The sequence below is a fragment of the Mesoplodon mirus genome, assembly GCF_964341445.2.
Source record: "Mesoplodon mirus genome assembly, chromosome: 9".
NCBI classification, from domain to species: domain Eukaryota; kingdom Metazoa; phylum Chordata; class Mammalia; order Artiodactyla; family Ziphiidae; genus Mesoplodon; species Mesoplodon mirus.
The window spans coordinates 56,355,030-56,374,432 of record NC_138985.1 but is presented as its reverse complement, the minus strand read 5'-3'; the positions used below and the strand labels follow the sequence as shown (position 1 = coordinate 56,374,432).

Genomic DNA, 19,403 nt, shown 5'->3' with positions numbered 1-19,403 from the left:
GTATTTTCCCCATTCTATTTCCAAGATTTTGGATCATCTTTACTATCATTACTCTGAATTGTTTTTCAGGTGGACTGCCTATTTCCTCTTCATTTGTTTGGTCTGGTGGGTTTTTACCTTGCTCCTTCATCTGCTGTATATTTCTCTGTCTTCTTATTTTGCTCAGCTTATTGTGTTTGGGGTCTCCTTTTTGCAGGCTGCAGGTTCATAGTTCCTGTTGCTTTTGGCGTCTGCCCCTAGTGGGTAGGGTTGGTTCAGTGGGTTGTGTAGGCTTCCTGGTAGAGAGGACTGGTGCCTGTGTTCTGGTGGATGAGGCTGGATCTTGTGTTTCTGGTGGGCAGGACCGCATCTGGTAGTGTGTTTTGGAGTGTCTGTGAACTTAGTACGATTTTAGGCAGCCACTCTGCTAATGGGTGGGGTTGTATTCCTGTCCTGCTAATTTTCTGGCATGGGGTGTCCAGTACTGGAGCTTGCTGGTCGTTGAGTGGAGCTGGGTCTTAGTGTTGAGACAGAGATCTCTGGGAGAGCTCTCACCGATTGATATTACGTGGGGCCAGGAGGTCTCTGGTGGTCCAATGTCCTGAACTTAGCTCTCCCACCTCAGAGGCTCAGGCCTGACACCAGGCCGGAGCACCAAGACCCTGTCAGCCACACGGCTCTCAACTTGGTACGAGGGATGCTTGCCAGTGAATTAAGGTGCAAAAAAGACGCAAGGCATAAATACCTCAATCTTATATTTTAAGTTTTGAAGAACTCTGGTGGGTAGAAATCCAGACTCGAATGAGAAACAGCACACACCTTATGTTCCAGGCACTTTGCTCTGCTTTGATTTCCTTGTCCTCGAGGAGCACTCAGTCCACAAAGGTATTGCGTGCAGTGCCAACTCTTTGGCTCCACTTATCTGGTCACTTTTTGGTGTACATTTGTGTTGTTTCCAGTTTTCCCCATTACAAATAAAAATGCTATGAGCATTCATGTAGAAATATTTTTATGCAATATGCTTTCATTTCTTTTGGGTAAATATCACAAAGTATAATGGCTGAATTGTATAGAGAATGTATATTTAACTTAAAATGTCAAACTGTTTTCAAAGTGGTTTTACCACTATATACATTCTCACTAGTAGTGTATGAGAGCCTCAGTTCCTCCACATTCTTGACAACACTTGGTTTGTTGGCATATAACTGTTCATAGTATATCTTACGATTTTTTTTGTTATCTCTGTGGTTGGTTGTTATTTCACCTCTTTCATTTCTTATTTTGTTTATTTGGGTTCTCTCTCTTTTCTTCTTGATGAGTCTGGCTAAAATTTATCAATTTTGTTTATCTTTTCAGAAAACCAACTCATGGTTTCATTGATTTTCTCTATTATTTCTTCGTCTCTATTTTATTTATTTCCTGTCTGATCTTTATTGTTTCCTTCCCTCCGCTGGCTTTCTTTGTTCTTTTTCTAAGTCCTTTAGATGGTAAGTTATGTTGTTTATTTGAGATTTCTCTTGTTTCTTGCGGAAGGTCTGTATCCCTATAAGCTTTCCTCATAAAAGTGATTTTGCTGCATCCCATAGATTTTGGAACATGTGTTTCCATTTCCATTTGTCTCAAGGTATTTTCTGATTTCCTCTTTGATTTCTTCATTGAACCATTTTTTTTTTAGTAGTAGCATGTTGTTTAGTCCCATGTATTTGTGTTTTTCCCATTTTCTTTCTGTAATTGATTTCTAGTTTCATATTGTGGTCAGAAAAAAATGCTTGATATAATTATATTCTCTTAAATTTGTTGACACTAGTTTTGTGGCCTAGGATATGATCTATCCTGGAAAACATTCCATGTGCGCTTGAAAAGAATGTGTATTCTGCTGTTATTGGATGCAATGTCCTGTAGACTCCATTAAGTTCAACTTGTCTAGTGTGTCATTTAAGACTGTGTTTCCCTGTTGATTTTCTGTCTGGAAAATCTGTCCGTTGATGTCTGTGGGGTGTTAAAGTCTCCTACTATTATTGTATCCCTGGCAATTTCTCCTTTTATGACTGTTAGTATTTGTTTTGTATATTTTGGTGCTCCTATATTGAGGGCATATATGTTTTTTTAAAATTTATTTATTATTTTTGGCTGTGTTGGGTCTTTGTTGCTGTGCGCGGGCTTTCTCTAGTTGCAGCGAGCCTGGGGGGCTACTCTTTGTTGCAGTGCATGGGCTTCTCATTGCAGTGGCTTCTCTTGTTGTGGAGCGCGGGCTGTAGAGTGCACGGGCTTCAGTAGATGCGGCATGTGGGCTCAGTAGTTGTGGCTCATGGGCTTAGATGCTCTGCAGCATGTGGGATCTTCCTGGACCAGGGCTTGAACCCATGTCCCCTACATTGGCAGGTGGATTCTTAACCACTGTGCCACCAGGGAAGCCTGGTTAACAGGTGTAATATCCTTTTTGTATTTATCCCTTTATCATTACATAAGTCCTTCTTTGTCTTTCTTTATGGACTTTGTTTAAAGTCTATTTTGTCAGATATGGGTATTGCTACTCCTGCTTTCTTGCCATTTTTGTTTCCATGAAATATCTTTTAACATCCTCTCCCTTTCAGTCTGTGTTTGTCTTTAGCTCTGAAGTGAGTCTTTTGTAAGCAGTATATAGATAGGTGTTGTTTTTTATTCAGTCAGCCACCTTTTGTCTTTTGATTAGAGCATTTAGTCCATTAACATTTAAAGTAATTATTAATAGGTATGTACTTATTTCCATTTTATTACTTGTTTTCTGGTTGGTTTTGTAGTTCTTCTATGTTCTTTTTGTTTCTTCCCTTGAGGTTTGATACTTTTCATTAGCTGTATGCTTGTGTTCCTTTCTCTCTGTTTTTGTGTATTGTAAGTTTTTGATTTGTGATTACTATGGAGTTCATATATGCTGACCTTTAACTATATGTACTTGTTTTAATCTGGTAGTCATTTAAGTTGAAACACATTTTAAAGGATCTAGATTTTTTTTTAACTCCTGTCTCTTTTGTGTTTTTGATGTCATATTTTACATTTTCATGTTTATCCCTTAACTGTTTATTGTAGTTGTACTTAACGGTTTTTAAAAATCTTTATCCTAGCTTATTTAAGTGTTTGATCCTTAGCATTTACTATATATTTGCCTTTACTAGTGAGATTTTTTTCTTTCCTATAGATTCTTTTTGTTATAGCCTTTTCTTTACCACTTAGAGAATACCTTTTAACATTTCTTATAGGGTAGGTTTAGTATTGATGAATTCTTTTAGTTTTTACTTGTCTGAGAAGTTCTTTGTCTCTCCTTCAATTCTAAATGATAATTTTGCTGGGTTGACTATTCTAGATTGCAGGTTTTTCCTTTTCAGGACTTTGAATATATCATGCCCCACTCCCTTTTGGCCTGAAAAATTTCTTCAGAAAAATCATCAGATAGTCTTATGGGGGTTCTCTTCTATATGACTCTTTGTTTTTCTCTTGCTACCTTTAGAATTCCCTTTTTTTCCTTTTCCTTTTGCCATTTTAAATTATGATATGTCTTGGTATGTGTCTGTTTGGGTTCACTTTGTTTGGGACCCTCTGTGCTTCCTGTACCTGGATATTTGTTTCCTTCTTCAGGTTTGAGAAATTTTCAGCTATAATTTCATCAAATATGTTTTTGATCCCCTTCCCTCTCTCCTCCTCTTCTGGGGCCCCTATAATGGGAATGTTGGTATGCTTCATTGTATCTCAGAGATCTCTTAAACTCTTCTCATTTTTTAATTTTAATTTTCTTTTTGCTGTTCTAATTGGGTGACTTCCATTATTCTCTCTTCCAGATCACTTGTGCATTCTTCTGTATTGCCTAATTTGCTATTCATTCCTTCTAGTGTGTTTTTCATTTCAGTTATTGTATTCGTCAATTCTGATCCTTTTTTATACTTTCTAGTTCCTTGTTAAAATTCTCACTCTGTTTATTCCTTTCCCTAATTCAGTTAGCATTTTTATTACTACTGCTTTGAATTATTTACCTGGTATATTGTTTATTTCTATTTCATTATTTATTTTTTTCAGGGTTTTTCTCTTGTTCTTTCAGTTGAGACCAGTTCCTCTGTCTTATCATTTTGCTTAACTTTCTCTGTCTCTATGGAATTACGTGAAATAGTTACCTATTGTAGTCTTGAAGGGGTGTCCTCGTGTGGCTGTGTCCCTGTACTGTCTCTGTGTGCCTGTGTGCCTGTACTGTCTATGTGTGCCCAGTGGCTTTGGTTGGGAGCTAGATTCGATGTGAACACAAGTTATGTCTTTCCTCATGGTGTGCTGGCAGGTATCACCTTGGTTGGAGGTGGAGCTGGAGAAAGGGGCTTTGGCTGGGGTCAGGTGTGAGCCCAGGCTTACCATTTGCTCAGTGGTTGTCTCCACCCTATTGGGAGCAGGATCAGGTCCCAACTTGCTGAAGCAGAAGCTCTGAGGGGTCGGGTCTGTGCTGGTTCTGTTCCCTTTAAGTGTGAGCTCTTCCTGCTCCCAGAAGTCCCACCAGGACTTCTGCCCCAGAGGGGAGCAGTGCTGGAACTAGAGGCACCCCTGCAGGCTTTTGGTGTGATGGGGCACAGACTGCAGCTGTGTGGCTCCATACGGAGGTTGGGGCTGCTTCTGATGCTCTGCCTGTGCAGTTGCCAGCAATGGCTGCCCCCACCCTGCTCAGACCCTGCTTTGGGGTCTGAGTTTTCTTTATCCTTCATGTCCATTCTCTTCCCTCAGTCTGTACCACTGCCACCCTGGTGTGGAGCTGTGCTGCAGGGCAGGCAGTGCCCGTGTGGGCCCTTCACATGTGTTGTGGCATATGGGCTACAGTGGTCTGGCCATGACCAGAGGTCAGGGCTGCTTCTGATGCGCTGCCTGTGCGGGTGCCAGCAATGGCTGCCCCTGCCCTTTTCAGACACTGCCTCAGGTCTGAGCCACCGCAGTGTCTGACGGCTGAACTCTCTCCTCAGCTGTGGCAGCCCTCGCTCCAGTGTGGAGCTGCAACGTGAAGTAAGTGGGGCTGGAGCATTAGCTTGGCTCAGGCAGGGGCAGGCACCCAGGGTAGTTGCAGTAAACCAGTCAGCTGCCTGCGTGGTTCCAATACGCCTTCCCTACCTTGCTTTGGGAGTAAGCACTCGTGCATGTGCTCCTCATGATTCACTCATCTGTGCTTCCCACAGCCCTCCTGCCAGTCCCACTGGCCCTCCAATCAGCCAGGGGAGCTCATCTTCCCTGTGTTGGACCCCAGGGCTGGGGTGCCCAACATGTGGCTTGAAGAACTTACTCCCAGGGAGGATCTCCACCCATGTAATCGCCCTTGTCCTCTGAGCCCCCTCCCAGGGGTACAGGTCCTGACATGATGGCATCTCTTCCTTTCCTACCCAATTCCATCTTTCTTTCTTTTTTTTTTTTTTCAATTCCATCTTTCTTACAGCCTCTGTTGTACAGGAGTCTTTCTGCTAGTTTCCAGTGAGAATTGTTCCACGTGTAGATGTGTTTTTGATGTGTATATGGTGTGGGGTGAGTCCCCATCCCTCTACTCCACCATCTTGATCAGCCAGTTATCTTTGAAAGAGATTTAAATAATAAGGAAAATATCTTACATATTTACCCATGTAATCAATACTTTTCTGATGTCCTTCCTTGCTGTAGATCCATATTTCCATCTGGCATCATTTTACTTCTGTCTGGCAGATATCCTTTAACACTTCTTATAGTTAGGATCTTCTGTTAAGGCATTCTTTTAGCTTTTTATGTCTTAAACGTCTTTGTTATATCTTTATTTTTGACATATGTTTTAACTGAGTATAGAATTCTAGGTTGACAGTCTTTTTCTTGCAGTACTTCAGAAATGTTGCTTCATTGTCTTCTCACTCGCATTGTTTTTGACCAGAAATATGCTCTCATCCCTTTCTTTATTTCTCTGAGTATAATGTCTTTTTTTTTCCTGGATGCTTTTGCAGTGTTCTCTTTTTCATTGATTTTGAGCAATTTGATTATGATATGCCTAGATATAGTTTTCTTCATGCTTCCTATGCTTGGGGTTCATTGAGATTCTTGGATCATTGGGCTTATAGTTTTCAACAAATATGGAAAAATGTGTCCATTATTTTTTCAAAATTTTTTTCTATTCTCTCTTCTTCTGGGGACTCAAATGACATATATATGAGGTAACTTGAGGTTTTCCCACAGTTAACTTGCTCCATCTACTTTTCCTTTACTACCTGTGTTTTATTTTGGGTAGTTTCTATTGATATATTTTGTGTTCATTAATCTTTTTTTTTTTTTTTTTTTTTTTTTTGCGGTATGCAGGCCTCTCACTGTTGTGGCCTCTCCCGTTGCGGAGCACAGGCTCCGGACGCACAGGCTCAGCAGCCATGGCTCACAGTCCCAGCTGCTCCGTGGCATGTGGGATCCTCCTGGACCGGGGCACGAACCCACGTCCCCTGCATTGGCAGGCAGACTCTCAACCGCTGCGCTACCAGGGAAGCCCTCACTAATCTTTTGTTTTGCAATTTCTAATATTCCATGAAGCCTACTCAGTAAATTTATAATTTCATACATTGTAATTTTCATCTCTAAAAGTTCAATTTGTGTCTTTAAAAAAAATCTTCCATTGTTTCTACTCAAATTTTTAACACATGAAATACAGTTTTATTAACTAATATCCTCACTTGCTATCCCATCATCTGTATTAGTTTTGGATCAGTTTCAATTGATTGACTTATCTCTTCACTGTAGTTATGTTTCCCTTCTTCTTTGCATGTCTGCTGATTTTTGATTGATGTCAGACATTGTGAATATTACTTGGTTAGGTGTTAGATATATTTGAATTCCTATAAATCTTGAGGTTTGTTCTGAGATACAGTCAATTCACTTGGAAACACTTTCTTTCAAGTCTTGTTTTTATGATTTGTTAGTTGGGACTGGAGCAGTACTCAGTCTATGGCTAATTAATTCTGCTATTGAGGCAAGACCCTTATGTGCATTCTATACAATGCCCCATACATCTTGAGGTTTTCCTGACTGGGAACAGGTGGGTGGGAACAGGCACATTCCTGTTCCTGTGTGAGTGCCCAGAACTGTTACCTCTAATTCCTTCAGGTAGTTCTTCCCTTGGCCTCAGGTAGTTTCCTCACGTACATGTGCTGATCAGTACTGAGCTGGATCCTCAAGGGTATCCTCTGAGGGTGTAGGTTTTCTCTTTGTGAGTTTTCTTCTCTCTGTTATTTTGTACTGTAAAGTCTAGCTGCCATGGTCTCCCTGGACTCTTAGCCCTGTCTCCTCAACTTAATGAGTCTGCTGGATTTCACTTGGGTTCTCTCCCTGCATCACAGATGGCCTTAAAACTCTCAATGCAGTAAGTTTGGGGAATTATAAGACTCATCATACGTTTCCCTGCTCTCATGTATCCCTTTCCTTCATTGCTTGACCTTTAGTGTCTTGCAGACTGTTGTTTTATTCCAACTGCTGTCCTTGTTTTTGGTTGTTTCAGGTGGAGGATAAATCTGGTCTCTGTTACTCCATCTTGGCCAGAAGCACAAATGTTTCACTTTTGTATGCTTTGTATGTTAGCTATGTGATCAGCAAAACAAGTGGCAACATAGAGAAATCAGGGCGAAAAAAATAGCTTCAAGAAAATTGTAAATAAAGTGAGAAAATAAGTGTAACTCATCTTATTTTTCACCAGGCAGCTGCTTATGAAAGTACCCAAAATACTTTTATTTCTTAGGCTATTATAATAATCGAGTGAATTGAAGATGGTAGAAGTAAAAAATGAAATAATGAGACAAAAAGAGTAAGTTAAAAGATCATGGGATAGAAAGTCTATATTGACTGGGAAGTGAATAAATGTCATTGAAATTTGGAGTTGCAATGGGCAAGTTTGATGGAAGGATTATATTTCAGATGTTTTTTGTTGTCTTATGAAGGGAACATACGGGCTAATGCCACCATGAGATTGCCGGTCTTTAGGGAGATGTGTTGAGCCAGCAAAAGGGGAGTCGGGGAGGGAGACAGAGATTCTCAGTGATAAGCAGACATCAATGAGTAATGAGAGTGTTTTGTGGCCCTTCACATCAAATTGTTAAACTCAATAACATATAGGAATATTTAGTGGCTTCCGATTTTATTGAAGCCTCACAATTATTTTTCCTCTATGTCTTAGTATATTAAGCCCTTAGTAGGGTTTTTTAAATATTTGGAAGCAAAGCAAGAATGAGGAAAAACTGAAGCTGTGAAGGACTTGGCTGTTCCTTCCCTCAAAGAGGAACTTAGAGATTCCTTCAGTCCTTGGGAGACTTTGTTAGAAGGTGGTGGTGACCTCTTCTTCTCTCAGCCTTCTCTTCTGCCTCTTGTTTTGGCTGAAAGAGAGGGTGAGTATTACTCCTGAATCTACCAGGCACCATCCCAAACTGCTGTGGCAGAACAGAATGATCACTCTGTTAAGAATAGAAGTTAAACCAACTCTCTAAAGGCACCAGAAAAAACACATATCCTTCAAGATGGTGGTAGGTGTTTGAGAAAATCTCACCTGCCAGTTCTAGAGGTCTTTTCATGTTTTCAAGTTATTTTCATTTGCCTAGCAGAACAGTAATAATCTCATTAGCCTTTTTTTTTTTTTTTTTTTTTGCGGTACGCAGGCCTCTCATTGTTGTGGCCTCTCCCGTTGCGGAGCACAGGCTCCGGACGTGCAGGCTCAGCAGCCATGGCTCATGGGCCCAGCCGCTCTGTGGCATGTGGGATCTTCCCGGACTGGGGCACGAACCCATGTCCCCTGCATCGGCAGGCGGACTCTCAACCACTGTGCCACTAGGGAAGCCCTCTCATTAGCCTTTGATAAAGTAGTCCTCTATTGGCTTATTCTCCATGTTTTGTCAAATTTTGTTATGCATTATGTTTAGATCTCTGGTTTCAATTAATTTTTAAAGTTTCCCATGTACACAGTGCCTGCAATTTTCTTGAGAGTGATGTGGATTGTATTTTTATCAAACTGACAATCTCTGCCTTTTCAATAACACCTAGTCACTTTCTACAGAAATTAAAATATGAAACAGCAGTTTGGGGTGTGTGTGTGTGTGTGTGTGTGTGTATCAAAAGGTAATGGTAAAATGCATTTCAGAATCTTTAAACATAGAATGAATTCTGTCCCATGAAAAACTTCAATAAATTGGTTTTAACAGATCCAATAAAAATTTTGTCACAGGAGAGGGAGAAAACACTTTGTTTACCTCTTATTATATTCCTTTATCAAGTCCCCAAACATTTCTTGAGAGCTGTTACCTGCCCGACTTTGTTCTCTACCCTCAAGAACCTTGAGTAAGCAGTTATGGGATATTTTCTATTCCACACTTGCAACTGGACTTTCATAAAACAATATTCCTTTTTTTATTCTGTTTCAGAAAAATTAATATGGTCAGTTGGGAGGGATGTATGCTTATAGTTTGGTACTCAGTGACTTAAAGATTTCTATAATTTTATAGCTTTATAAAGTTAGAAGTTACAACTTCTACAGAAGGTTTTTCATAAATTTCAAGTCAATAAAAGGCCAATCTATAAAATTTTTATATCACTGTTGTCCTTTATATGCAGTACTGGAGAAAACACACTTCTGTACCTTCTGATCTTATAATTCTGAACTTTCAGTTTCCTTTGTAAAGTGGGCACTTGATAGCAGAACTCCCACCAATATTGCCAAGCTCTGTTATAACCATGACTATTTTGATTCTTCTCTCATCCCGGGAGTTTGCAAGATTTACTTGTGTGATGAAGTTTAAGGCAGACCCTTTAACTATGCCTGTTGACTGAGCCAGACTTGACATTTGCTTCTGTTCAGGAAAAATGGTTTCGCTGCCAGACTAATATCTCTGCACAGTAAGAAGCAAATATCATCGAAATGAGATAAATACTTCCTCAAATGATTTTTTAAATGTGAACACGGAAAATGGAAACTGATCCTCCTTGAGGTAATTGGAAAAGGTCAACCATCAAGCTGCTTCTCAGGCCTTGGAGAAAAACACCCTCTCTGAACAGAAGGGATAAATTGTGTGTGAAAGGGCTGCAATGCTAGGCTCACTTCTTCCGTGTGGTACCCCATCTCCACCTTTCCTCCGTGTGGTGTCCCATTCTCGACTCTAGGAGCCAGTCCTCAATATGTCACACCTTCACACCTAATTACACCAGTATACAGTGTTGGGAAAACAAGTTGACCTTTTGTCATTTTTAAAAACTTCTTTCGTATTTCATGAGTTTCTATGTCCTTAGGTCTCTATATGCTCTTCTTCTATGGATGTAGTATTTTCTCACGTGACTCTAGGTGGGTGGTTGCCAGGACCACATTTTCTGCTTTGTCTTCTTTTCATAGCTTTGGTCTTAAACTTCATACAACTGGAAAACTCCTCACTATAAACTCATCCACTGAGGTACTCATTTTTATCCCAAAGCAGAACTTTCTCGGGATTCCCCAATGTCTTCCAGTTACACTACTTACTTTTCTTCCCATAAGGCATGAAGCCTTGATATAATCTCCAGTTTATTCCTTCTCTTTCACCTTCCATACCAAATGAACTGCCTTAATTCTTTTCCAACATCACCAAACTACAGCATTTTCTTTCTGTTCCCAGTGGCATCACCACTGAGTGCCTTCTTATCACCCTGGACCACGTTTCCACAAATCCAGTAGTCATTCCGACTTTGATTTAGTGCTTTGCCTGGATTCTTTGTTTAGTTACTGAACCCATCTGGCCTCTGTTTGTAGATCCTTTCTCAGTTCCCCTTTTTCTCCACCTCAGCTTCTAAGGCCCCATGCATAGGTTCTGGTCGCTCATTTGTCAAAGGGGGAGATTTAGACTCCATTCTTCACATAGTTGCTTCATTTTAAATGTCTCTTTGAAGCCGTCAGTTTGTTAGTAACTTTCAGTAATTCCTCATTGTCTACAGCATAAAGTGCAAGATCTTTAGCCTGAGATTTAAAGCCCTCTCATCATCTGGCCTTAGTGTACCTCTCTAACTTTACCTTCCACTGCTACTCAGTGTAAAACTTCTATTCTGAAAACCTGGTCTTTCAGGCATAAAATATGAATTCAGTCTTTATATCTTTGCGTATATAGCGCCTTCTCCCTGGAACACCCTCCTCATTCCTTTCTACGACTGAGTTCTGCCTATCCTTCAAGACTTACACCAGGCCCTTGGCTCTCAGTGAAACTTGCTTCATTTACCCAAACACATAGTAATCTGCCTATTATACTCTTCTGTCCACTGATTATGTGCATTGCTCATGTTGGCTCTAATTACCTTTCATTCTTATTTGCTTTTTGTTGTATATGTTCAATCTCCTCATCATCTCTTTATTGTAAGGATCTGGCATGGTTCTGTGCTTCAAAAATGGTTTGTGGTTGCTGATAAAGATGTTGGCTGAAGTAGTTCCTGTGCCAGTTGTCAAGTACTTTGTGGGTACCCACATAAAATTTTTGGACAATGAAGAAAGTGGCACCATTATCACTTTCACTGTCTTAAGGGGCTCTTCTCTGAGAAACCTCAAGGAATTTTATAAGCAGCACCAGGAGAAGAAAGTCACTGGCAGCACCATTAATGTGTGTTGGGGATGAAATACTCACATGCAAATAAGCAGGAATAAAATGCAGCAGGGTTGAATCTGGAACCAGTGCAGACATTCTTTTATTCCTTGGCCTTGACCTACTTTGACATCTGGCCAAATAACTCCTTGTCTCTGGCAACATCTGCTCCTGGTGTTATCTGCTTGATTTCCAGGTTTCTTCCCTGCTCCAGAGACTACCCATTAGTACAATGACCCCCCCTTTTTTTTTGTGGTACACGGGCCTCTCATTGCTGTGGCCTCTCCCGTTGCGGAGCGCAGGCTCCGGACGCACAGGCTCAGCGGCTATGGCTCATGGGCCCAGCCGCTCCGCGGCATGTGGGATCTTCCCAGACCGGGGCATGAACCCGTGTCCCCTGCATCGGCAGGCGGACTCTCAACCACTGCGCCACCAGGGAAGCCCTACAATGACCCCTTTTGTTTCCTGGCTTCTGAGTGCCGCACACTGGCTTCTGATCCGAGCTCCTGACTCTGCCACCTTACGGCCCACACTTCTGCCACCAGGTTTAACCAGTGTATCCTCAACATTAGAATTTCCAGTCACTGAACACTGTGAGACTGCTATTCAGAGACCATTATTGAGAGTCTTTGTGATTCACAATTTGTAAAATTGGAAGAGTTTCTTAGACGCTTGGTATATTCTTATTGTGGCTTTTCTTTGTCTTCACATAGGCTCTTGTACTGTGACATTAAAACAAAAATTCTAGTGTGAGGGTAGTCAACGTCCCAATATTGGTGATATAGCTTTACCTCCCAGTATTGGTGATGGGTTAGAAAATGAGTCATCCACTCTGATATACATGCATCTTTGAGGATCAGCTGACGGCATCTGAAATTTCCACAGCAGCCTCTTGCTTAATACTTTAGTAGTCTGGAGCCAGATCTCCGATATTATTGGGTTCCCTTATGAGTCCAATAGAGATAGTACCACAATATTAATGCAGTTTCCTTCACTTATTTGAGTACGAAATGCAGGAACATCAAGTTTGCTATATATAATTCACTGTGGTCTGAAATTAGAGCATCAGAATATGAGTTGTATTGTGTCTAACTGATTCAGGAAGAATTTGATGATGATAATGCCAGTGACAGATGACATGCTCAGGTGCTCTGAAGTCTTTCATGACCCCTGGGAAGCTCTCAAGTGATGAGGTGCCTCCTCTTGAATCTGTCCTCCCACAGTCAGATTTGGCTGCTGCTTGGGGCCCATGGGCATCAACAAGGAGCAGTATTCATGACGAAGCCTTTCTCTGCTCCCCTGCTCAATCTTGCCACTGAACATTAAGAAAAATTAAGCATGGTCAACTGGATATCCATATGCAAAAGAATGAAGTTGAACCCCCCTACTTCACATACATGGAACATTAATTCAAAATAGACCAGAGACCTAAATGTAAGAGCTAAAATTATAAAACTCTTAGGAGAAAACGTAGCTGTAAATCTTTGTAACCTTGGATTGGGCAGTGGTTTCTTAGATATTTCACCAAAAGCACAAGCAGCTAATGAAAAAATAGATGAATTGGACTTCATTAAAATTTAAAACTTTTGTACTTCAAAAGGCACCATCAAGAAAGTGAAAAGGCAACCCACAGAATGGGATAAAATATTTGCAAATAATATATCTGATAAGAGTCTAGTATCCAGAATATATAAAAATCTTTTACAACTCAACAATAAAAAAACAAATAACCAAATTTTAAAATGGGCAAAGAATTTAAATAGGCATTTCTTGAAAAAAAGCTGTGTAGATGGCCAGTAAGCGCATGAAAAGATGCTCAACATCATTAGCCATCAGGGAAGTTCAAATCAAAATCCCAATGAGATACTACTTCACACAAACTAGGATGGCTATAATGCAAAAAGACAGATAATAATAAGGGTTGACAAGGATGTAGAGAAATTGGAATCCTTGTATACTGCTAATGAGAATGTAAAATGGTACAGACACTTTGGAAAACAGTGTGGCAGTTTCTCAACAAGTTAAACATAGAATTTCCATATAACCCAGCAGTTCTACTCTTAGCTATATACCAGTTCAAAAAGAATTCAATTCCAAGAGAATTGAAACCATACACCCACACAAAAACTTGTACACAAATGTTCATAGCAGCATTGTTCTTAATAGACAGAAATGGAAACAACCCAAGTGTCCACCAACTGATGAGTGGATTAAAAAGAATGTGGTATATCCATACAATGGGATATTATTTATCAATAAAAAGGAATGACATTCTGATACATGGTATAAAGTGATGAACCTTAAAACAAACTAAGTGAAAGAAGTGAGACCTGAAAGGTCATATACTGTAATATTCCATTTATATGAAAGTAGACAGAAGTAGATTAGTGGTTTCCAGAGGCTGAAGGAGGGAGAATTGAGGGAGTGACTCCCAATGAGTACAGGATTTCTTTTGGAGGTAACGAAAAGGTTGTGCAATCACATAGGTGAGGTTATATGAGTTTGTGTATGTACTAAAAACCACTCAGTTGTATACTTTAAAGGGGAGATTTTATAGTATGTAAATTTTATTTCAATAAAAAAAAAATTAAGACAGCCTTGATCTTAAGTCTCTGATCAAAGAGCTCTGCTTTTTGATTCTTGCCATCCCAAACCAACCCCCACCTATATCTTTGTCATGTCAAAATCATTTTCCTGGGCTTCCCTGGTGGCGCAGTGGTTGAGAGTCCGCCTGCCGATGCAGGGGACGCGGGTTCGTGCCCCGGTCCGGGAGGATCCCACATGCCGTGGTGTGGCTGGGCCCGTGAGCCATGGCCACTGAGCCTGCACATCCGGAGCCTGTGCTTCACAATGGGAGGGGCCATAATAGTGAGAGGCCCGTGTACCGCAAAAAAAAAAAAAAAATCATTTTCCTATTTAATTCTTAAAGGCAGCTTAACAGTAGTTTCTTTGAAATCTAGTTTTTTTTTTTTAGCACTGCACATGTATGCATGAAACAGTGACTGCATATTTTCAGGTCACAGATGCAGTGACTTCAGAAGCTGAAGTTCTGTTGTTCATGGCTTTCAAAGGAATGTAGGTCTTTTCAAAAATAGGGACAAAACCAGGGTATCCCAGTTTGGTAGATAAATCTATGCTTTGCAAGTATTTATTCTCTGTATTATTAAACATAATGTTTAGATATTAACTGCATTTTAAAATGTCAGTAAGGTTTCTCTTAAAATTTCCTTCATCTTTGAAATGGGAGAAGAGCCAAAGAGTTTATATTTATTAGAATTCCAACTGCTATGTATATGTTTCTCATCCTTTTATTTGGGAGTAAGTCTGTATAACCCATAACTTTCTTCCACGTTGGTAGACATCATAGACCATGATGAAGTCACGTTTTGAGCTTCATCTTCCTTGGATAATGAAACTTTGCAAGTAGCTAGGAAAGTCATGCTAACCTTACGGTGGATAGGCAAAGACATTACAAGTAAACCAGAAAGGGGAATGGAGACAGTGATTCATGCAAGGGAGTTTTTTTCTTCTTGTGATGCATAATGTCTAACTGAGGGCAAATGGACAGACCTGAGTGCATTAGACTATGCTAGTGGTGGATCATAAATCTCAACACCCTGAGCCCTGGCAAATAACCTTCTCAACTTCAAATACCTTCCATTTTTATTCTTTATCAAGACCTGATTTTTCTTTTCTGAAGAAACATTTCAACTTTGGTGCAGTATGGCTTTGCTCAGCCAGCTTGCTCAGCCAAATTGACAGGACCATTTGGAGAGGAAGCCTCCAGGACTTTTAGTGGGGAGTCCAGCCCTGGCCCAGGGAGATGTGGGCCCCATGTCACTTTAGGGCCAGGTCAGGTCAGCGAGTAAGGGATCCGTGGTTCCATTGCCCAGCATCTCTGGGATCCCCTGCCTGACATTTTAGTTTTAGATCTAGGATAGACCCTTGTGCCAGGCCCTTAATATTTTGCACACTGCAGTCTGACACTCATCCTCTTACCCTCTCATCTTTGTTCACCTTTGCTCCCAGCCTGTCTCATAGAACTTTATAAGCTTGGTCAAGAGATATCATCTCCGCTCTGTGGGACTGAGGCCTCATCATCTAAGCTGCAGGATGGAGAGGCCCAAGTGAATCTAGAAACAATGAAGCTTCTATGTTTACACTCTAATATTTCTAAATTAGTGGTACTCAGCCTTTAGTGAGCGTCCACTAAAGTGGGTAATTAAAACACAAGTTGCTGGACCCTATAATTTAATAGTAATGCCGTGGCCGCCATGGCGTAGATACTTGAATTCTCAATTTACATTTCTGCATCATGCTTCTTTCTCCTCCTTGTATTCTTCTCTTTTTCCTTCCCTTTCTTCCTCAAACATTTATTTAGTGCCAGCTCTGTACCTGACACAGAACTAGGCCCCAGGGTACAGAGATAACTCAGTCAGGGATAAATAAGTAAGTTTCAGTCAAGTCAGACATGAGAAGAGGACAGTGACATGTAACAGGGGCTATAGTGGAAGAGAGTGTGTGTGTATGTCTGTGTCTGTGTGTGTCTGTGTGTGTCTGTGTGTATAGTAGCGAGGGCATGAGCTTTGCAGGAGGGATGGTGGGACAGTGGGGAAGGTATCCCAGAGTCAGAACAGAAGAGCCTGCATGAAATTTAGAGCCTAATTAGAAAGAAAAGGAATTAGAGTAGCATTAATTCTACAATACAATGTGGGTTTGTCCCCCCATCCTTTGCTAAGTAGTTTAATTTGCACCCTTGAATAAAAGAATTATGAGCTGATAAGACTGAGCAAAAATAAGAAACAAAATGCTCAGTGTTTGTACTTTTAAAGAAAATAACTACTATATATTTCCTCTTGTAGACATAGTTACATGATAATTTTGTCAGATGATAAAATTGTAGAAGTATCTTAGGGACGCTCAAAGTCTCTATCACAGGGTTGTATGAATTGATAGATCCTGGATCAGCTGAGACATGCAGACCCTAAGGCTGGCCTGGGAGAGACCCAGAAGTGGGGACACAGTTGGAGAACACACCTAAGAGGAAGGTCTTTGCCATGGAGGGGCGCCACCTTCTGCCAGACTTTCTGGAACAGCTAGGGCTGGGAACAGTTGTGTAGTACTCACACCACTTTAAGCAAAGTTTTGAAAACCGAGAAGTTAAAGGAAAACCAAATGGACTCTCCCAAGCAGCCAAAACCTACCCATGTACCATACAAAGAAATTAGGAGTGTGATTCTTATGTTTTACTGTCAGGGATAATCTTCAAATCTACTGTTTTAGAAAATCAATTTAGAGCATTCATAAATCTGCCTTCTCTGATTTTTTGAAACAAATATAAGCATTATTATAATCAGTCAAAAAGATAGAAGTAGAGCCACCTACTATGTGCCAGACACTAAATTAAGTATTTTACAAGTATTAGCTTCATTTAATCTTCATAACAATTCAATGATATGTACCCATTTTATAGATGAGAAACATGAGGCTTAGAGGGGTTTGTCACTTGTCCAAAGCTTTTACATACCATTCAGCTGATAAGTGACAAAGAGGGGATTTGAACCCAGTTTCTGTATGAGCATGTGGCTTAACCATTATGCTATGCTGCCTCACTAGTTGGTTTCAAGTTGCCTTGTGGATTATCAAATTACAGATCAGCTTCCGTTGTCCAGTGCCTATGGCTGGTCACCCAACAAGATAGGCCTGCAGCTTATGCTTGCATCTTATTAGCAAGATGCGCTGGAATCCCTGGCTACAGGTATAGGTATTTCTTAATTGGACTATGGAGATCTTTGGGCCTCACACAGATGCCCATGGAAGTCTAAACTCCAGGGTGATCTCTCCATGCCGGGTGTGACCCCATTTTGAATTGGTGGTGGTACATTACCAGCCTATGTTTCCTTTCCATCTCTTTGCCTAAGATGAAGATGAACCTCTTGGGGCCTCAGAAAGATGCTCCAGGCTATTAAACAGCAGAGGGGGCTTTGTCTCAAGCAGTCCTGGGGTGTCTAGTCATGTTTTCTTTTTCAGATGCTTCAAGAAAGACCCATTTCAGGAAGAAAAACATACTTCTTTAACCCAAGAAGGACTTAAAATAATACCTGAATTTCTTGCTTTGAAACCTTGAGCCTTTTACCTTGTTTGGTAATTTTGTTTCTAGTATATTTTGTGTGTTTTCCCCTAATTCTGTGTGAGAAGGTTTGGAGGAAGTGCTGGGTCCCCAGCCTGACCCTCCTGCATGCTCTGTGGTCCAGACATCTGAGTGAGTGAGGCCCACATGGCCCAGGCCTGTGTGGAGCTTAGGCTACAGTCGTGCTTAGTGGGGCTGCAGAGACAGCCAGCTGGGCTTGTTTCTAAACCAGCCTTTGTTTGTTTGCATGTACTCTGTGCTCATCTTAGGTTTTACCTCAATTTTAGTGATTCATAGAAAAGAAGAAATTTTTGTTTTCCTAGAATGCTTAGGAAATTGTACATGGAAATTCCCAGCTGTGGTATGCATTTTCTTTCATTTTATTATTACTACTGCTGAAAAAAAATACAATGAGTCTGTGCCATTGCTAGTAATAATTTAAAAAGTAATACGAAAAGGGTATGCTTCTGTTGATCCTAGAGAGCTAGGGAATGTGGAATTGTGGCTAAATGGTTATGTTGCCTTTCTCTCTCAGAGAGATACACACATACTCTATTTCCTGGAAATTTTAAAGAAATATAGTAAAATATGTCCGATACTGATACTAAATCTATATACTAAAATAATGTTTCAGAAACTATTTTAAAATATATATGTGTGTAAATTGTGTACATATGTATATATAACGTATACGTGGCATATGCATTATATGTATGTGGTACATAGACATTACCCATACTAATCCTAGTACTAAGAACTAGTAATATCTCCATTTTACAGATGAGGAAACTGAGGCACAGAGAGATTAGGTAACTTATTCAAGATCACACACATAGCTGGTAAGTGTGGGCTAGTCTTATGTGATTAACGACCAGACTCTACTGCCTCCAGGAGTGGATGTTTCCTGGGTGACGCAGGAGACACTTCAGATCTGGGGGATAACTCAGAACTCACCATTAAGAACCTCAGGTAGGAGTTTGACTTGGTGGCAAAAGCACTGGACCAGGACTCAGGCCAACAGAATTTTCTCCCTGGTTCTACCATTTACGAGTTGCATATACTTGGGAATGTCTCCTACTGAATCTCACTTTCCTCATCCATAAAATGGAGATGGTGATAATCTGCCCAGAAGCTTCATAGCAGTGTCATGAAGACAGTTGACATCATGGATGTGAAAGACATCTGAAAATTCTTGATGTGCTCCATAAATATTCAGAAAGGATTTTTTTTTAACATGGTCACTGCTCATTTGGGAATTCTAAACTAAAACTTTATCACTCTTAGCCCGGTACCCTTTTCAGTCAATTTGTGCTATATCAACGTATCTTTAAACAAATTCGCATGCTGATCTGTATTAGTTTCTTTTCTGGAGAAATGGGAGATGTTATACTCCCCCTTGGAATATCATCCTCTCATTACTATTATAGAGAACAAATTACTCCACTAATCATCTCTTTTTCTTCAGATTTGAGAAGCGTTACTTTTCTTTTGTCCCTCTTGCCTAAGGGACTAGAATCCTGTATTACAAATGAAAATTCCCTTTATAACCTTTAATCAAGAAAAATCAGAGTTGCTCAGAGTGGAGGGGTCTCATTTGAAGTGGACAAGACCTGGTTTTGCAGATAGAAAAGCTGAGGGTCAGCCTGAGGGACCTATCTGACACCACCCAGCAACACAGGGGCAAAGTGGGCCAAAACCCCAAGTGTCCAGACTTGCAGCCCAGG

The 19,403-nt window shown here is 40.5% G+C and overlaps 1 protein-coding gene across 13 annotated transcripts in view; it reads left to right on the top strand.

The window, feature by feature from the left end:
* DYNC1I1 (dynein cytoplasmic 1 intermediate chain 1) overlaps positions 1-19,403 on the top strand; it is a 483,164-nt gene that overhangs the window by 219,385 nt on the left and 244,376 nt on the right. The window lies entirely within an intron of this gene.